Below are 15,724 nucleotides of genomic sequence, written 5' to 3'. Positions count from 1 at the left end.
CAGACACAGTCTCCCTGAAGTTAAGGCATTCTGGGAAAAGGCTTTCCATTCTTCTTGAAAAGAAAAGTTTTGCCTAGAAGAAAGTTCCTAGAGATTAGACTCTCTTCAGGTGGGAAGAGATGTTCATTGCTTGAATAAAGCTTTGTAAATTACTTAGCAGACCTTTTTATTGTCTCCCAATAAGGTGGGGGTTCTTGGGAAACAACAACACCATGTAGCGGAGAGTGGGACATAACCACTACAAGGGGGCCTGCAACACGAATGAGAACCACGTAGCACCTCATGGTTCTCCTATCCCACCCCATCCTTAACCCGCACATCCTGGCATCCTCTGCACCCCAAACAATTATTATTATTATTATTATTATTATTATTATTATTATTATTATTATTATTTTATTTATATAGCACCATCAATGTACATGGTGCTGTACAGAGTAAAATAGTAAATAGCAAGACCCTGCCGCATAGGCTTACATTCTATTAAAATCATAGTAAAGCGATAAGGAGGGGAAGAGAATGCAAACAGGCACTGGGTAGGGTAAATAGGCACAGGGTAGGGTAAAACTAACAGTATAGAGTCCAAACAGCATCAAGTTTTAAAAGCTTTAGGAAAAAGAAAAGTTTTTAGCTAAGCTTTAAAAGCTGCGATTGAACTTGTGGATCTCAGATGTTCTGGAAGAGCGTTCCAGGCGTAAGGGGCAGCAGAAGAAAATGGACGAAGCCGAGCAAGGGAAGTAGAGACCCTTGGGCAGGCGAGAAACATGGCGTCAGAGGAGCGAAGAGCACGAGTGGGGCAATAGTGTGAGATGAGAGAGGAGAGATAGGAAGGAGCTAGACCGTGAAAAGCTTTGTAGGTCAACAGGAGAAGTTTATATTGGATTCTGAAGTGAATTGGAAGCCAGTGAAGAGATTTCAGAAGTGGAGTAACATGGTCAGAGCGGCGAGCCAAGAAGATGATCTTAGCGGCAGAGTGGTGGACAGAAACCAACGGACTGATGTGAGAAGAAGGAAGGCCAGAGAGAAGAAGGTTGCAGTAGTCCAACCGAGAAATAACCAGTGCATGAACAAGCATCTTGGCAGAAGAGACAGACAAAAATGACAATATTATACAGGAAAAAAACGACAGGATTTAGCTATTGCCTCAATATGAGGAATAAAGGAGAGCGAGGAATCAAATATAAAGCCAAGACTACGAGCTTCCTTGACCGGAGTAAGTGTAACATCATTGACAGTAAGAGAGAATGAGAGATGAGGAGAAGGTTTAGGAGGAAAAACAAGCAGTTCAGTCTTTGCCATATTAAGTTTCAAATGACAATGAAGCAGCCAAGCTGAGATATCTGAAAGACATGCCGAGATACGATCGTGAACATCAGGAGAAAGTTCCGGAGATGAGAGATATAATTGTGTATCATCGGCATACAGATGGTATTGGAGGCCATGAGATTGAATAAGCTTACCCAAGGGCAACATGTATAAAGAAAACAACAACGGGCCAAGCACCAAGCCTTGCGGAACCCCTACTGAAAGGGGAAAGGAGGAAGACGAGCTGCCATTAGCCAACATGCTGAAAGAGCGACCCGCTAGATAGGAGGCAAACCAGTTATAGACAGAGCCACAAAGTCCAAGGTCATGAAGGGAATCTAAGAGAAGATCATGATCAACCGCGTCAAAGGCTGCAGTTAGATCAAGGAGAATAAGAACGGAATAAAGGCCTTTAGACTTGGCAGTAAGGAGATCATTGGTGATCTTAGTAAGGGCTGTTTCAGTGGAATGCAAAGGACGGAATCCAGATTGAAAAGGATCTAGAGCAGAGTTACTAGAAAGAAAGAAAAAAAAATGTTGGCAACCATCAAGAAATTCCTTGGCAGCAAGAGCATCATTGGAAGTGGTGGTCGCTTTTGCCAGTAGACCCTATGGTCGCCACAATTCCCCCCCCCCCATCAAAATGGGCTAAATTACCCACGGAGTTCCCATCAGATGACATGGGAGCCACCATGGACGCCCACTAATCATCTTGCAGAAGATGGTTAGTGGGTGTAGGTAAGTGACCCACCATGGGGAGGGGTTTCTCCCACCACACAACACGCTAATCCACCGTGGGTTGCAATTTTGAGCAATCTACAGTGGGTTAGCATGTCATCTGAACAGGCCCTTAGTGTCATAGCCAACAGTTGAAATAGTAACAGTGGTTAGAAACAGCATTAAATTTCATGTCATACCAATTATGACGTACTGAGACAGCCTCCAAAAATTCACAACAAATTAGCAGGAACTATTTGGGGCTAGGGGTGTAATGTTGCAAATAGATAGGATCATTCAATTATCTCAGATACCTTTTCTGAATCAGATCCTTACCATTTGATGGATGACACTGCCCTCAGAGTTGCCAACTTTTTATTTAAAAAAATACTAGCAATTGAGCTGGGCAGGGATGAAACTCAGGCAGAGCCTGTGGAGACGTTGGCAGGCACTGGGACTTATCTAGGAAAGAATCTGTAGGGAACAGGCCGATACATGCAGAACCTGGAGAGTAATGGCTTTTCAAGTGTCTGGTACTTGACAAAACACAGTTTTACTGGCTAGACCAGTGGAATAACAGGTTGGTTGGCAACCCAAACTGCACATTATGAGTCATGTCTAACTCTAAATCAGTGGTCCCCAAACTTTTTCAGGTAACTGCCCCCTTGGTTCCACAAACTCATGCCCAGTGCCCCCTACCGTACACCATAAAATCATTATTCAGAATAGCGGTTTTCAATGACACACAAAGGACGATAATAACAATAAAATTCAAAACAGTAACAATTAATTGACTATTTATTCAAAATCCGAAGCACCTGCCGCAGGCTTGCCAAGGGAGGGAGGGGAAAGAGACTTGCAATGATGGGAGTTGTAGTCCAACACCTTTGGAGGGCACCAGGTTGGGGAGGGGCTGCTCTAAACAAACAAAGAGAAGTAGGTGGCCCTAAGTTGTTCGTCATCAGTTTTCCACAACTCCACAGTCACGTCTGCATATCCTATTCTCCTTCCTGTCCTCATGGTTTATATTTGCTTTGGGAGAATGAGAATTTCATTGGCACTTTCTGGCTCCTTAAGGGGGATGTGGCGTCAAAGGCTTGTGAGCCTTAACTCCCAAATTCCCTGCTTTTTGGAGTTTGGTTGAAAACTGTAGAGCCTTAATGTTTTTTTGTAAACCGTAGGTTTATTGTTTATTGAATATATATGTTACTCAGCCCAACCTAAGGTAAATTGCATGGAATACAATTACATACTCTGAGATTCCACTACAATTCTTTATGGCCTGACATTTTGCGAAAATGCACTGAATGACCCCAGAGTTAGTATATGCCAGAATGATGAAATAAAGCCTTTGACAATTTGTTTTCAAAACATCCAGCGCACTTTTACTATACTATACTATAATTTATTATTCTCTTATAGTTGCTCAGTGCCAACATTAAAACTATTTATTTATTTATTTATTTATTACATTTCTATACCACCCAATAGCCGAAGCTCTCTGGGCGGTTCACAAAAATTAAAACCATACAAAGACAACCAACAGGTTAAAAGCACAAATACAAAATACAATATAAAAAGCACAACCAGAATAAAAACCACGCAGCAAAATTGATATAAAATTAAAATACAGAGTTAGAACAATAAAATTTAAATTTAAGTTAAAATTAAGTGTTAAAATACTGAGAAAATAAAAAGGCCTTCAACTGGCGACGAAAGGAGTACAGTGTAGGCGCCAGGCTGACCTCTCTGGGGAGCTCATTCCACAACCGGGGTGCCACAGCGGAGAAAGCCCTCCTCCTAGTAGCCACCTGCCTCACTTCCTTTGGCAGGGGCTCACGGAGAAGGGCCCCTGTAGATGATCTTAAGGTCTGGGCAGGTACATATGGGAGGAGGCGTTCCTTCAAATAACCTGGCCCCAAACTGTTTAGGGCTTTAAATGTCAATACCAGCACTTTGAATCGGGCCCAGACCTGGACTGGCAGCCAATGAAGTTGTAAAAGGACTGGCGTAAACTATTATATTAAATGCCCCCCAAATCCACACACACACACACACACACACACACACACACACACACACACAATCTAGTGCAGATGTGCAGCTCAGCCTATGCATGTTTACTGAGAAGTAAGTCTCAGTGAGTTGTTATGCAAACCTGGCAAGCATGGATTATCCAAGAGTTAAACAACCCTCGCATAAGCCAAAGTCTGTTCTATTTGTTTAACCCTAGCATAAGCCATGCTTGCCCGGTTCATATAACATGGCAACCACCAAGCAGTGGTTGGATATGTAAAGTGGTGGCTGTGAGCACTATAGTTTATTGTGGGTTAAATAACCCATAGTGAGTGACACCGTGTCATGCAACCAGGTTAATTTGACCTGCAAAATAGTGTCCACATGCATTGCAGCCTCACTGTGGGTTAAATAATTCATAGTGGGCTGCTGTGTTGTGCAAAACTGGCCCATTTTCTTCATATGGAAGGGAAAAAACAGAATAATAAAAGACAGCTTGAGGTCCCAAGCCTATATGCCCAAAGATATCAAGTTTAGACTCAGTTACTTTGGGTAACTCCCATCCAATCTCTAAAATCCCCATTTTAAATGTGTTGGAGAGAGTTGTGGCCTCTCAACTCCAGGTGGTTTTGGAGGAAACTGAAAAGTTCTTGAAAACTTAACCTTTGCATTACAGCCTTTGCTTAAGAATGAATGGCTTGTATGATTCACAACCATTTTCCTCTGAGTAACTGTGCTCCTATCTGATATGCCTAATTGTATCATTCCTGTTTGTACGTTGCTTTGTGAGCATTTGTTTCTAAAAAGCGGCTTATAAATACTCTCTCAATAAATTACTTTGCATAGCCAAAGAGCAGTTTTACTATAATTTTGGCAAAACCTTTACAATAATTTCATACATTGTCAAGACAACATTAATATATCTCCTGTGTTCCCCTCAAAACTCAAGAACTAAAGTTGGCTGCCACTGTTTTGGCCTTTATGAAAGGGTGTAAAGGTGGATTGTTTTTCAATTTAGCCTTTAAAATGTGTAATTCTGATATTTTAATGTTTTCACTGTTTTTAAATTTCTTGTTTTTATTCTAAGGCTTTATTGTTTTATTTGACAGGGTTTTTTATCAGATAAGGTGGCATATAAATGTTAATAATAAACTAATAATACATTATATTCCTTGGTCTAATTAAAATATTTCGTGAACTAACAAGGTTCTGTATTGAAATTTTGGGAGAATAGTTTGCATTTATAACATTAACTGAACTCATCCAATTAAACCCTTGAAACTTAATATGGCAAAGACTGAATTGCTTGTTTTTCCTCCTAAACCTTCTCCTCATCTCTCATTCTCTCTTACTGTCAATAATGTTACACTTACTCCAGTCAAGGAAGCTTGTAGTCTTGGCTTTATATTTGATTCCTCGCTCTATATTTGATTTGGCTTTATATTTGATTCTGCACATCAAGTGAACTCTGATGTGCAGAAAAAGAAAATTTAGTGTGCTCTATTGGTTTCGGATATGTCTCCTCCTTCAGGATGGAGACAAATCTCGGTTAGACTACTGCAACCTTCTTCTCACTGGCCTTCCTTCTTCTCACATCAGTCCATTGGTTTCTGTTCACCACTCTGCTGCTAAGATCATCTTCTTGGCTCACCGCTCTGACCATATTACTCCACTTCTGAAATCTCTTCATTGGCTTCCAATTCACTTCAGAATCCAATATAAACTTCTCCTGTTGACCTACAAAGCTTTTCACTGTCTAGCTCCTTCCTATCTTTCCTCTCTCATCTCACACTATTGCCCCGCTCGTGCTCTTCACTCCTCTGATGTCATGTTTCTCACCTGCCCAAGGGTCTCCACTTCCCTTGCTCGGCTTCGTCCATTTTCTTCTGCTGCCCCTTACGCCTGGAACGCTCTTCCAGAACATTTGAGAACTACAAGTTCAATCGCAGCTTTTAAAGCTCAGCTAAAAACTTTTCTTTTTCCTAAAGCTTTTAAAACTTGAATTGTTCTGACTTTTATACTGGCTGTTTGGTGCATTCTCTTCCCCTCCTTATTGTTTCATTATGATTTTATTAGAATGTAAGCCTATGCGGCAGGGTCTTGCTATTTATTGTTTTACTCTGTACAGCACCATGTACATTAATGGTGCTATATAAATAAATAAATAAATAAATACATATATATATATATATATATATATATATATATATATATATACACACATATATACACACACACACACACACTGCTCATGTTATGAATTCTTTTTTCTCCTGCAGTGGAAACAGTGGTCTTGAACTGAACGATTATTCCCCTGTTCACTGATGAAGTGAAAAGTCATCAAGCGAACCCTTCTATATTAGCATTGACACTGATGATACTGAGAGGAATTTGGGACTATTGTTTATGCACACAAGAGATCAAAACCAAGGTTCTTTAGGAGCTCAAGTAGGTTTGTGAAGAGAACAGAGCTAACCTTCCTGACGCTAACAGCTGCCTTCAAGGGGGGAAGAGGAGAGGAATCCTGTCTCCATGGAAACATTTGAGGTGGACCGAGCATGGATTAATCAAAATACAATGAATCTTTTTTGCAAGATACTGGAAGGGAGTGTGGGGGAGGGGAGAATTCATTCACACTCGAAAGAATGGGAAATCTACCACAGATGTGTCTTGGACATGCGCTTCAATGCATTTATAATTAGTGTGCAGCCATGGATTTCTCAGGGAAGGAAGTATTTCCATGTTAAAGGAAAGAAAATAAATGGTCCCCTGTTCTCTTCTTTCTTCACCAGTGGCTTACATATCAAATTCAGTCAATTTGAATTATTTTTAAAAAAGATTTAACATGAATTTATAGCACTTCCAGCCCTTTATACTGCCAATAGAAGTAGCCCATGCTCTTCAGAAGCCTTTATTTGTTTGTTTCTGTTGAAAACAGCATGGTTTAACTTGCAAGGGTGACCATATGGAAAGGAGGACAGGGCTCCCTTATCTTTAACAGATGTATTGAAAAGGGAAACTCAGCAGGTTTCATCTGTAGGCATGCAGCACCTGGGGAAGTTCCCTCTTCATCACAACAGTTAAAGCTGCAGAAGGCCATTTCTATAGGAGACTTTTATAGTGCACTCATGATTGGTCACTCACAGAAGTTCACAGGTCCTATACATGTCATCACTTTTCCCCCCATGACAACGAAAGTCCAGCATTTTCCCTCTTCCCACTAAGAACTGCTATGTGTATACTGATGAAACAGCACTTTATCACACAGTGCAATCTAGTGGTTTTATAATAAAGCATAGAACTTGCCTAGAAAGAAAGAAAGAGGAAAAAAACCACATGAAAAGGAGCCGATTGTAATCCCGCAAGGAATCTGGAAGCAGAAGCTCTGGTAAAGTTGCGAGATTTTAACTTCTTGTGGAGAAGCCCTAATTCAACAAGTGATGCTGTTGACTGATTTTTGTTTTGATATAATGTATCTAGCAATATGCATCCTTTCATCTTTTACATAATTCTAGTGCGTTTTCATATGTTAGAGCATATGATTTTGTATTTACATACCTAATTTTAAAAAGAACAAGTCTTTGCAGATTGTAATGCTGGCTGAGAGTTGAATACTGCTGCAACACCTGTTATAGAACCAATAATTGACTGTGTAAGGACAGTACTGGCTCCAGGGTTGGGAGGGCTTTTTAGTAAGAGACCTTCAAAGGGTCCCCTCCCTTCCTGAATCTATCTTCTTACTAGCATTGTCGCCAGCTCCTCCTCCTCCTCCTCCTTTTCTTTCTCAGCATTGCTACCACCTGCTTGCGTGCCTGACAGAGAGCCAATGAGCAAATACTAGGAAACGACATCTACTGGTCCTCCTTCTCACCATCATGGTTGTGGGGGAGGAGGGTGAACAAGTGAGAGGATGGTGGGCAAGCAGGCTGCAATGGCAAAGCGGAAGAGCAGGTCCAGGGGGCTCTTGTCAGTAGGCCTCCTTCTGGGGTGTGGGCCCTCAGCAGGTGCCCAACCATGCTGACTCTTGAAGCCGTCCCTGTGTAAGGATGAAACTCATACTATCTCATACTCTGAGAGCCAATGTGGTGTAGTGGCTAAGGTGATGGACTGGGAGTCAGAAGATCTGGGTTCTAGTCCCCACTCGACCATGGAAACCCACTGGGTGACTTGTCCCAGTCACACACTCTCAGCCCAACCTACATCACAGGGTTGTTGTTGTGAGGATAGAAATGGAGAAGAGGAGGAGGATGTACACCGCCTTGAGTTCCTTGGAGGGGGAAAAAGGCGGGATATAAATGCAATAATAAATAAAGGATAAAAGGTTTGGGCAGTATTCAATGTGATGCTTCTACTACCATAAATTAAGTCAGCTAAAGTAAATAACATCTAGCATAATGCCAATAACATTTGCTGAAGCGGTGGTTTATGTTAGAGCTGTGTAATTTATGTGAATAATAGTGCTGCATTGGATACTGTCAGTCTCCATAAAGATGCCACAAACTTGCTCCAATTTTATGAGACTAAGGTGGTGAGAAAATCTTTTTCTTTCTTCTCTTATTTCTTATTTTATTTTATCTTATATTATTGTATGTTAACTTATATTATATTATATTATATTATATTATATTATATTATATTATATCCAGTCAAATATATACTATAGTTCAGGGCACTATATCATGGATATTGTAGGAGTGTTCTTTTTCTGGCCCTTGGTCAAATTTTGTTTCTGTGTAAAAATATGCAACTTCAGACTGCTTGGTGATTCTGCTCAATGGAATTTCCTCTGTGAGGTATCTGTAAGAGCTATAACTTTCTTGGAATTCCCACATGTTTTATTACCCACCAAGTGTTTACAAGAACAAACACAACAGCAGCTATCATACAGGGAATGAATGTATGTACGCATGTATGTATGTATATGTATTTTTAAACATCACCTTTCAGCCCTCAGTGTGTTTTAAAGGGGTATTCACATGATAATCGTTGAATAAATACCATGTTGTAAAAGAACAACAAAAATGGCATATACGATTTAATTATCACAGTTGTCATCCTGCACAGCGATATTAAATCTGGTAATTCCTGACTAGTGATTTTCACCTAGAGAAGCAGAACACTAGTAATGTTTTTGCAACCAATAACAGCCAGCAATTTTGCATTTAATATGCAAAGGCAAATTAAATTATGTATTTTAATTGTGAATTACAAGCATTTTTTTTAAAAAAAGATCTTTTCATTCAAATTTGAATATTCATTAGCAAGTAAGAATATTCCTATGTGTTTCATTAATTGTGAAATGTATCTTATTCCTGTACTACCATGAGCGGGTATGAATGAGTGATAATGATTATTTGTCTATAAAAACATAGCATTCATTTATTTATTTATTGCATTTCTATACCGCCCAATAGCCGAAGCTCTCTGAGCGGTTCACAAAAATTAAAACCATTCGAAGAATAAAACAACAGTATAAAACCGTGATATAAAATACAATATAAAAGCACAACCAGGATAAAATCAGCAGCAGTGCAGAAATACAAATTTAAAATACAAATGACGTTGACTACTGGGGGGTAGCATTTCAAAGGAACACCTGCAATTAATAAATCCACATTCATTTTGTGATAATATAAGCAGGACAGTTTTTCAAACATGGAAAGATCTATGGTTTTGTTCTGTCTCTGCCAGCCCTATAATGAGGTAGTGCTAAACAGCATCGTCGGATGACAGATTTGGGGTGCCATTATCGCACAGCAAATTATCAAGTGTTTATTGATATTTTTATTGCTTGGAGCCTTGTTTAAATGTTATGCCTCAGGCCCGGCTGGGGAACACCAGCCACAGAAATGTTTGTTAATAACATACCATTCTGTGGTATTATAAAATCTGGGATGAAGACAGATCTTAGAATAAATATAGATACAATAGAACAATTGTTTCATTTTGGTATGAATTGTAACATTTTAGTGGGAATGAAAAGCAGGGTTTAGAAGTTCCTAGCATAAGGTATCAGGGTATACAGGTATTTTCTCCCCCATCCCCTAAAGAAATCAAAACTTGTCTTTCTTTATTTTCACTTCTGATTATCTCTATTCATATCTCTCAATATCTAGTGCAGCTTTCCCCAGCCTGGTGCCCAACAGATGTATTGGATTGTGACCCCCACCATCCTCAGCAAGCAAATCTTAGTCTAACACATCTGGAGGGTTCAAAGTCGGGGAAGGCTGATCTAGTGGTTAGTCAGCTCCCTCTTATATGTATCCATATTGGTTATTTCTAGTCAAACAGTGTGTGTGAAAGAATCTTTTAGGGGAAATGGTGTGCAGCTCAGTGACATTTATATTGTATGGTTTTGAAGAGCCACCTAGTGGTTGTCTTCGCTTTCTTACTTATGTGGTTACATATTTTATTATGTATTTATTTACAATATTTATATACCGTTCCTCACTGAAAATTTCGGAGCAGTGTACAAGATAAAATAAAATAAAACAGAATAAAACACTTTAAAATAGATTTTAAAAGAAGCATATTTTCAGCTCTGTGGGCACACGTTGATGGACACAGCACAGTATCTACTGTGTTTATAATGTGATCTACTGCCACACACCAATGATAATGTTTGTAATTGTGGGAGAAGTAGGAGGAGTCTGAAAAGTCACATGCATTTTATCTTTTATGTTTATAGCACAGATAACATGCTACAAACCACAATATAGTGAGTGCTGCATCTGCAGGAGAACTGGAAGGTTATGCTGCCATTACAGATTGCTTTAAAAAAAGAAAGAAAAAAAGTCTGTAACAACATGTTAACCTTTGCTAGGGTGACCATATGAAAAGGAGGACAGGGCTCCTTTATCTGTAACAGTTGTATTGAAAATGGAATTTCAGCAGGTGTTATTTGTATGCATGCAGCACCTGGTGAAATTCCTTCTTCATCACAACAGTTAAAGAGGCAGGAGTTATTCTACACTGACCAGATACAAAAGAGGGCAGGGCACCTGCAGCTTTAACCTTTTGCTACTATTTCTCCCTGGGTCCTTTGCAACTATGTGCAAATCAGCCAATAGGCAGCCTCTTCTTGCCAATTTCATTGTATGTTGTCTACTCCTCTTCAGCAGGTGGGTTGACAGCTGAAACATACAAGGAAATTGACTAGGCAAGACTACACATATTGGAGAGCCGTAAGAGCACATTTGTGAAAGACATAATAATAATAATAATAATAATAATAACAACAACAACAACAACAACAACAACAACAACAACAATAATATTGTGACTCCAATTGCACATTTCTGAGGCTCTGTTTGTTTTTTTAAAAGCTGGGGAATGAAAAGGGGTAATGATTAGAGCAGAGAGGGAGTTGGAGTGAGGAGACAAGATGGACTCTGCTGCAGATTCCCCTGGGATACGTGCCAGAGCCAGCTGGGGGACTAAGGAGGAAGAAAGGAGAGAACAACCCACGGCAAACCCAATCATCTCTCAGGCATATCATGAGTTGTTCAGCAAACAACCTACACTGCTTGTTCGCAGGGGTGGCTTAGCATTACACCCAAATCTGCCAAATATCTCCACTGAGGTTAATTTCAGTGCAGTGAACTAACTTGGGGCACAATCCTATGAGGTTTTGGACAGAAAAATGTCATACAACTCGCTGTGAGAGAATGCATAGGATTACACCCTATGCATAGGATTACACCCTATTACATGGCTTGGGACCACAATACCTGATGGAACGCCTCTCCCGACATGAACCTACCCGTACACTGCGCTCAACATCTAAGGTCCTCCTCCGAGTGCCTACTCCAAGGGAAGCTCGGAGGATGGCAACAAGGGAGAGGGCCTTTTCAGTGGTGGCCCCCCGACTGTGGAATGATCTCCCCGATGAGGCTCGCCTGGCGCCAACATTGTTATCTTTTCGGCACCAGGTCAAGACTTTTCTCTTCTCCCAGGCATTTTTAACAGCATTTTAACAGCATTTAACAACGTTAAGTTTGTTTTTAATGGACCCCACAATTGTTGTTTTTAAATGGATACTGTTGTTTTTATACTGTTTTTATGTGTGTGTGTGTTGTTGTTGTTTTTTAAATTGTATACTTTTAATGTTTACTATTTTTAAATGTTGTAAACCGCCCAGAGAGCTTCGGCTGTGGGGTGGTATATAAATGTAATTAAATAAATAAAATAAATAAATACACCCTTAATTTCTTTGAATCTGACACAAACCTGAAACATGAATGTGCCTCCCCCCAATTTTGAATGATTGGAGGCTTAATTGGCATCATTTTGCTTCATTTAACTCCCTTTATTTAAGCTTCTTGCATTTCTGGCTGCCTGCTTGGTACTTATAGCCTGATGTGGAAGTATGATGTATGTGTCTCGTAATTAAACATGAGTGCAGTGACAATTGTCCTTTAGACACTCTTCACTTCCCCTCACAGGTACTGCCAATTCTTCTTTGTACTCTGGAAACTAGAGGTCTAACTCATTTTTTCAACCCTGGGGCTGCTGGGAGAATGCTTACCCTTTCTTTAACCTGCCAACCTCATGGTCAAATATTTGTCTAGTTGCCCCAACTTTACCATTTGGCCTAGATCTGGGGCTGCCTTTGAAGATGGTCCAGAAGCTGCGGCTTGTGCAAAATGTGGCAGCCAGATTAATAACAAGGACCAAGAGGTTTGAACATATAAGACCGACTCTGGCCTGCTTGCATTGGCTGCCTGTACGTTTCTGAGCCCGATTGCTGGTTCTAACCTATACACGGCTCAGGAACACCTCCTGACATGAATCTACCCATACACTGTGCTCAATGTCTAAGGTCCTCCTCTGGGTGCCTACTCTGAGGGAAGCTTGGAGGATGGAAACAAGGGAGAGGGCCTTCTCAGTGGTGGCCCCCCAGTTATGAAATGATCTACCTGATGAGGCCTACCTGTTATCTTTTTGGTGCCAGGTCAAGACTTTTCTCCCAAGCATTTAACAACATATGTTGAGTTTTGTTTTGTTTTTTAATTGACCCCAGATATATCTTTAGGCCTGGCTGAGAGCTCAAAGTTGTTTTAAATGTATATTTTCTTTGTATGTTGTCTGTTTTTATGCTTTTACACTTTTAAATTTTGTATATCAATTTTAATATTTAATGTTTTAATCTTTGTAAACCACCCAGAGATCTTCAGCTATGGGGTGGTACAGAATAAGTAATAGTAATAATAATAGATCCACCCCAAAACTATCCAAAATCAATAGCTGCCAATTGCTTAATATTTAGTAAAAATTAATAACTAATAAAATGTTTAATAAAATAAAATATAACTAAATAAATTTAAGAGTAATTGGACTCTTTTTATTTTGTGGCGGGGGGGAGATCGAACTGGGATAGTGAGTTGCCAACTCCCAATCTCTTCCCACTTAGTGGAGAGTGTAATTAGCCAGGTCCAATTGAAGAATATTGTAAATAAAATAAGATGTTCAGAATCAGATTTGGTGGCATATTCATAGTTTGAATATGCAGTAGCCCAACATCATCATTGCTATGCCTCCCCTTTTCTAGGGCTGTACAAAGGTTAAGAAAACAATACAATCTCTCTCTACACACAGCCTTACAAAGTAACAGACGCTGTACAAAAGGACAAGTTGGGGAGAGAACAGGAGTAGAAGCAAATTCAGGTACTTGTTCTTCATAGTTATAGAAATGCTTCCAAATCAATTTCAGAGGAGCTCTTGGAAGCCACATTCCAGTGGTGGGTGGGGCTAAAGGCAAAAAGGCATAGCCAAAAACAGACATCCCACCCTGTTTTTGCTTAGAACTGTTACTGCCTTAGGAGAGGCATTTCAAACTTTTAGAACTGGGGTGGGGGGCGGGGAGGAACCCATGCAAAAGCTGGCAAACCAGTGGTGCTCTGAGGAAAGGGGGCAGGATCAGAGAAGGGGGCATGACCAGTTCAGGAACTGGTAGCCCTGACTGGGACTTCTGGGGGCCAGATTTGGCCTGCGAGTTTTGAGGTTGTGCTCCTCAGATGTATAACATTCACGAGGTGCATCTTTTATTCTCTTTGAAAAAGCTTCCTTTTTCAAAGAGGACCTGACATCTTAAGGTGATGATGTACTATCTAAACCAGGGTGTGGGAAACCCTTTCCCTCCTGTGGTCCACATTACCTTGGGCAGGGGCACTCAGGGTCTACATTCTAGCAAAGTGGGAAGGTCCAGAGTCCCAGAATCCTCTCAAGGTAGTGTACAGGATCAAAAGTAATACAAGTATCTAATTAAGCAATACAGGAATATACAATAAAATACCATAAAAATGATAAAAGCATTTAAGAGCAACGAATCCTGTAGCCCACAGCTTATAAAAATGCCAGCAGAGACATGTGGAATTTCCCAAAGACCTGCAAAGAAGGGACGTGTGTAAAATGTAATATGAAATCCTATATCATCACTGTAAATAAATGTACATGTTAGTGGTTCACTAGACATTGTTGTTAAAGCACGCAAGGTACTTTCTCTGAAAAATCATTTTCTATCCACCACTGAATACTCACACCAAACATTAATAATCCAAAAATAAGCTTGCAAATATGTTGGTTGTATGTGTAAATCCATACTTTATTTATTTATTTGTTCGTTTGTTTGTTTGTTTATTACATTTTTATACCGCCCAATAGCCAAAGCTCTCTGGGCGGTTCACAAAAATGTATGCATATTCATACTAAATTCATAAATACAATCATGGTCACGTACCTATTTTATGGATAAGCCTCAACTGGAAATCTGGATATTTGTTCTTTTTGTGTGTGAAATAATAATGTCATCACTGTTATTCAAGTTACATTGTTCCTGAAAAGGCAGTGGCACAGAGCAATGCAATGCAATGCTTTCAGAGGCCTCTGCACGCCCTTTTAGCATTATGGTGTGTCAATTTATAGCACTTTTCCTGAGCTTGGCCAAGAGTTGTCCATTTTGGTCAACACTGAGCTATTGGGCAGAAATGCCCTTTTCAGGCTACTTAGAGACATCACTGATTTTTCTGATTTTTGTTGACAGAAGTAGCCACTAGTTGTCACTGTTGCTCCATCGGTAATACAATTCTGAGAGAAGGTATTCATGAGCAGGTCCTTTAAAGCTTTTCCAGTCAAACGGAAAAGGTCCAAAAAACAATCAAGGGTATTTTACATTGTATTTTGTATTTGTGATTTTATTTATTTATTTATTTATTTATTACATTTCTATACCGCCCAATAGCCGGAGCTCTCTGGGCGGTTCACAAAAATTAAAAACTTTCAAAGTGTAAAACAACAGTATAAAATTTTAGATTGTTGGTTGTTTTTTATGGTCTTCATGGTTTAAATTTTTGTGAACCTCCCAGAGAGCTTCGGCTATTGGGTGGTATAAAAGTGTAATAAATAAATAAATAAATAAATAAATAAATAAAATATATGCCAGCTGCCCCTTGAAAAGGCAGTTGCGTAGATGCCCGGTTCTAGGATAAATAGCAGCCAGGGTGAGGAGTGCCTGTGGTCCCCTGCCCCCCACAATCAGTTTTGCAGGGCTACCCAGGGGATTTAGGGGGGCTGGTGCAGGTGTGATGTCCATCGAGAACAGCATTGCTCAAAACCTTGAACTCTCAGCCCCTCTTTCTTTGCAGAAGCCAAAGTTCGAAAAGCTGCATTCTGAGCCGTGGCAATGCAC

Source organism: Elgaria multicarinata, chromosome 9 (assembly GCF_023053635.1).
Source record: "Elgaria multicarinata webbii isolate HBS135686 ecotype San Diego chromosome 9, rElgMul1.1.pri, whole genome shotgun sequence".
NCBI classification, from domain to species: Eukaryota; Metazoa; Chordata; class Lepidosauria; order Squamata; family Anguidae; genus Elgaria; species Elgaria multicarinata.
The sequence above is the reverse complement of the archived record's forward strand: the minus strand, read 5'-3'. Positions refer to the sequence as shown.